General features: G+C 34.5%; 1 protein-coding gene across 1 annotated transcript in view; it reads right to left on the reverse strand.

The window, feature by feature from the left end:
- ZBTB11 (zinc finger and BTB domain containing 11) overlaps positions 1–4630 on the reverse strand; it is a 33103-nt gene that overhangs the window by 17798 nt on the left and 10675 nt on the right. The window lies entirely within an intron of this gene.

Genomic DNA, 4630 nt, shown 5'->3' on the forward strand with positions numbered 1-4630 from the left:
TAGAAAAATTTCTGACCTTTACATGGCTAAAAACAGTTTGAGAGAAATACATAACTGTATCAGTGTTATATTACATTAAGTGAATATGTTATTTAAAAATTGCTTATTAAAAAAAATTGACTGCCTGTATCTGTGTTGTGGAACATGCAATAATAGAGCACTTTGTGGGTCTATTTTTTATTGTTTAAGATTAATTAGTTCATTAGGTTCAATAATCAAACTGTTAATGTACAATAATCAAAATTCCAAGTGGGCTTTTTTTCTTTGATTTTATTATTGTTATAAATGAATAATATGACTTTCTTTTGACTCACTAGAATTTTATATTGGCTTAGGAGTCAACAAATGAAAATTTAGGAAGAATTAAAATAGGTAACCTGATTTATACATTTCTCATAATTTATTATAACTCTTGATTACTGAATTACTGACACGACTGTGTGAAATATCATTTCCCTTTTCTAAAACAAAAAAGGGACTCTTATCCAGATTTATAAATACCCAGTTAATCACTGATCCTTTTCTATCTTACATTTTTTAAACTCTCTTCTTCTGGGAAGACAAAGACATATATTTTTCCTAGCAGTAGCTTTTGGTTTAATTATTAGAAAATATATACTAAGCACCCACTGTGTGTGAGGAACTAGCCTAGGCTCTGGGGATATAGTGGTGAGCAAAAACTTTCACGGATCATAGAATTGATTTACATTTTAGGTTGGTGATAATTTACTTGTTTCTGGGTTTGGTGACTCAAGAGAAAATACGTCTTTTACTGGGCCCTCTGAATAATAAAACTCATCATGGATATAGTTGTGTTTTTTTTTTTTTAATGTTTATTTTTGAGAGAGAGAGACAGAGCACGTGCAAGCACGTGAGTAAGGGAGGGGTAGAGAGAGGGTGACACAGAATCTGAAGCAGGTTTCACACTATTTGCACCACAGTCTGCTTGGGGGCTCGAACCGATGAACCATAAGATCATGCCCTAAGCTGAAGTCAGACACTCAACCGACTGAGCCACCTAGGCTCCACAGATATAGTCTTTTGATATGTTAGCCTTGGAATTTTTTTCTAATCTTTCATGCATCTGAAGTGGAAAGAGAGAAGTGTATGAGTATTGCTCTTTTTCAGTTTCTCAGCAGCTTGTAGCAAAAGAAGTAGCTGCCCCATATTAACTGCAGTGCAGCCTCCAAATATGCTAACAAAATGCTTCATTTGTTCTTCATTCTTTATGCTTATGTTTACATATTGTCGAGCAAATATAATGTAAGTTAGTAGCAGGTTAAGGAAATAAATTTTATATGGTTCAAATATTAAGTGAAGAGTATAACATATGTATACATAATAAAATGTGTATCTTTTTTAATTACCAGTTACTGTGGTTGAATTGTTTCCTTTGTTTTCCTTTGTTAATGCTTATAAAATTTTTTTCTCTACTAAGTCATAAAGCTATGCTTATAGATTATTATAAATTTTCATAGTTTTTCTTTCATATTTAAGTTATTCTGTTTAGAATTTATTTTAATTGGTGTAAGATAGGTCTTTGACTTCATTTACACCCCCCCCCCCATTTTGATCATTGCTTGTCTCAGAACCCTTTAGTGAGGATTCAATCCTCTTCTTGCCAGCTGATGACACAAAATTCTCTTAAAAAACAAGTTTCCACATATTTGGTTTCAATTCTAGGCATTGTTCTGGTCTGTAGGTGGTCTCTCTTACAGTATTTTCACTTGATCTTAATTACGTTAGCTTTATAATAAGAAATGTGTCCCACCTCTATTACTCAGGTGGTCTTAGGTTCATAACCCTTTGCTCTTCCATATGAACTGTAAAAGCACTTGTCAAAGTACACACACAAAACAGTGTATTTTGATAGAGATTACATTGAATTAATAAAGTTTTAGAGATTTACCCATAACAGTCTCAAACATCTTTTGTAGGATTATTCCAGGGTACTTTATATGTTTTGAAACTATTACATTTTTTCTTAAAATTATGTAGTTTTGGATTTATTTTTAGTGTATATTTTATATACTGTATATATATTCCCTTAGCATTTATAGATTCTTTGAGGTTTTCCATATTAAGAAAATATATTATTTGCTAATAGTAATGGCTTTGTTTCTACCTTTCTAGTCTTTATACTTTGAAATTGTTTTCTTGCTTTACAGTGCTGTCCCAGATCTCAAAAGAACCGCAGTTGAATAGAAATAGTAATAGAGGATTCACTTACCACCTTCCCATTTCTAAGAATATGCTTTTTTACCATGAAGTTTATCATTTGGTAATGTTTTAAATAGATAACCTTTACCTCTTTAACATTAAGGAAATTCTCTCAAAATGGTGTTGGTTCATAACTCCCTGAGGCGGCTCCAAAGCATAATCTAAAACTGGCCCCTGTGTGTGGGGTGCCTGAGTGACTCAGTTGATTAAGTGTCCAACTCTCAATTTTGGCTCAGGTCAATGATCTCATGGTTGTTAAGACAGAGCCCCATGTCAGGCTCTACACTGACAGTTCGGAACCTGCTTGGGATTCTCCCTGCTTCTCCCACTCTTTCCCTCCCTCTCCTTCCCTCCCCCTCCCTCCCCTTCCCTCCCCCTCCTTCCCTCTCCCTTGCTCTCCCTCTCCCTCTCTCCCTCTCCCTCTCACTCTCCTGCTCAAACATGCACTCTCTCTCTAATAAAGTTTAATAAAACTGGCGCTCTGTACACAATGGGTGGGAAGAGACTGAAGAAAGAAACAGATCACTCCAGATTGGTAGGTGGCAGGTTTCATAAACAGGGAAACTTCTGAATGAGGATTGCCTTGGGCAGCTGCAGGATAAATAGATCTCTGTGCCAGAATCTTAAAAGTTTATATGCAGACCTTAACGGTATTTAGGTAACTGCATCATGTATGCAGGAGGCCTTAACTATGCTCAGTCATATACCCAGTCCAGATAGCCTATACCACATTTCTGTCTTAAGGCTGTATTCCTGGAGCCTCTAGGAATAGAGAGTGCAAGTGAAACACCTTCCAGGAACAGAGGAGAGGTGGGGAGCCTCCAGTTGCCTGGGTCCAGCTGAAGGGTCAACTGGAAGTCAAGTTCTCTTGTTGACCTCCCACAGTGTTGATTTATCACATATTTTTTTCTTTATTGAAATCATCTTTATTTTTATCATTCTGTTAATGTGGAAATTACAGTGATTTTCTGTTAAATCAGTTTTTCATTCTTGAAATAAATCCAATTCTATCATGTTATATCACATTTTGTATAAATTGCTGTTTGGTTTACTAATACTATCTAGAATGTTTTCATGTATATTCATGAGTAATTATTTTTTTCTTTTTCATATTATTTCATGTATTGATATCACCGTTGGTCTAGTCTTATAAAATATATGCTCCCTTCAATTTTTAGATACACTGAAGTAGTTTACTGTGTGATTAGAACTGTCTGTTTCTTGAATGTTTGGTAAAATGGTGGCTAAAAATGCCTAGGCCTGTAGTGGAGTTGGGGGGAAGATTTTTAAGTACTAATCTGACATGTTCAATGGTTAAGGAATTATTCAGTTCTCTTTCATCTTAAGTCATTTATAGAAAGTTACATTTTTTCCAGAATTTGTTTCATCTAAATTTTCAGGTTTATTGGCACAAAATTTAATTTAATTTAATTTTTTTTTGGCACAGAATTTTAAATACTACTGTCTTCTACACATTTCCTGTCAATGTAGATTGGTTATTTGTGCCTTTTCTCTCATTTTTTAACCTTTTTCCTTTTTTTTAAATGTAAGCTTTACGCCTAATGTGGGCTTGGGCTTGAACTCAGGACCCTGAGATTAAGAGTCTCAAGACTGAGCCAGCCAGGTGTCACCTCTTTTCTTTTGTTGTGTTTTTTCTTTCGCATTTCTTTTTGTATCGTTTCTTTTTTCTTTTCTTTTCTTCTCTTTTCTCTTTTCTCTTTCCTCCCTTCCCTTCCCTTCCTTTCCCCTTATATTTTTCATACTAGATGTTTATTGACTCCCATTTTTTTTTAATCCTACCAATTTGGGCTCACTGCCTGTTTTTGTAAATAAAGTTTTATTAGCGATAGCCACACCCATTCATTTTCCTTGTCTGTGGCTGCTTTGAGCTTATAAAGGCAGAATTGAAAAAATTACTACATAAACCAGTGACCTATAAAGCCTAACATATTGTTTATCTGGCTCTTTACAGAAAAACTTGGCTTATCATTGAGCCAAAACATGATTTTTTTAAAGTTAAAAAACTGACATTTATGCAGTCAATTCAAGATTTTTATGTAAATAACTGAGGAAACCAGTAAGATGTTAAAAACTTTCTAATAGAATGTGAAGAAAAAATTCTTTCAGCCAATCAATGGTACAGGTGTAATACTGCTCTTAACACTTGATAGTCTTTTTTTTTTTTTATAACCTCTTACCAAGTTCTGACTAATTTTTCTTAACACACCTTTGGAAGAACAGCTATATTAACCTTCCTTTTACTTTATTTGAACATTATTCTCTCTTTCTTTTTTTTAAGTAAACTCTTAGGGCACCTGGGTGGTTCAGTCTGTTGACTATCCAACTCTTGATTTTGGCTCAGGTCATGATCTCACAGTCCTGAGATCAAGATCTACCAAGCCCAAGGCCC

This window comes from Suricata suricatta, chromosome 5 (assembly GCF_006229205.1).
Source record: "Suricata suricatta isolate VVHF042 chromosome 5, meerkat_22Aug2017_6uvM2_HiC, whole genome shotgun sequence".
Classification (NCBI taxonomy): Eukaryota; Metazoa; Chordata; class Mammalia; order Carnivora; family Herpestidae; genus Suricata; species Suricata suricatta.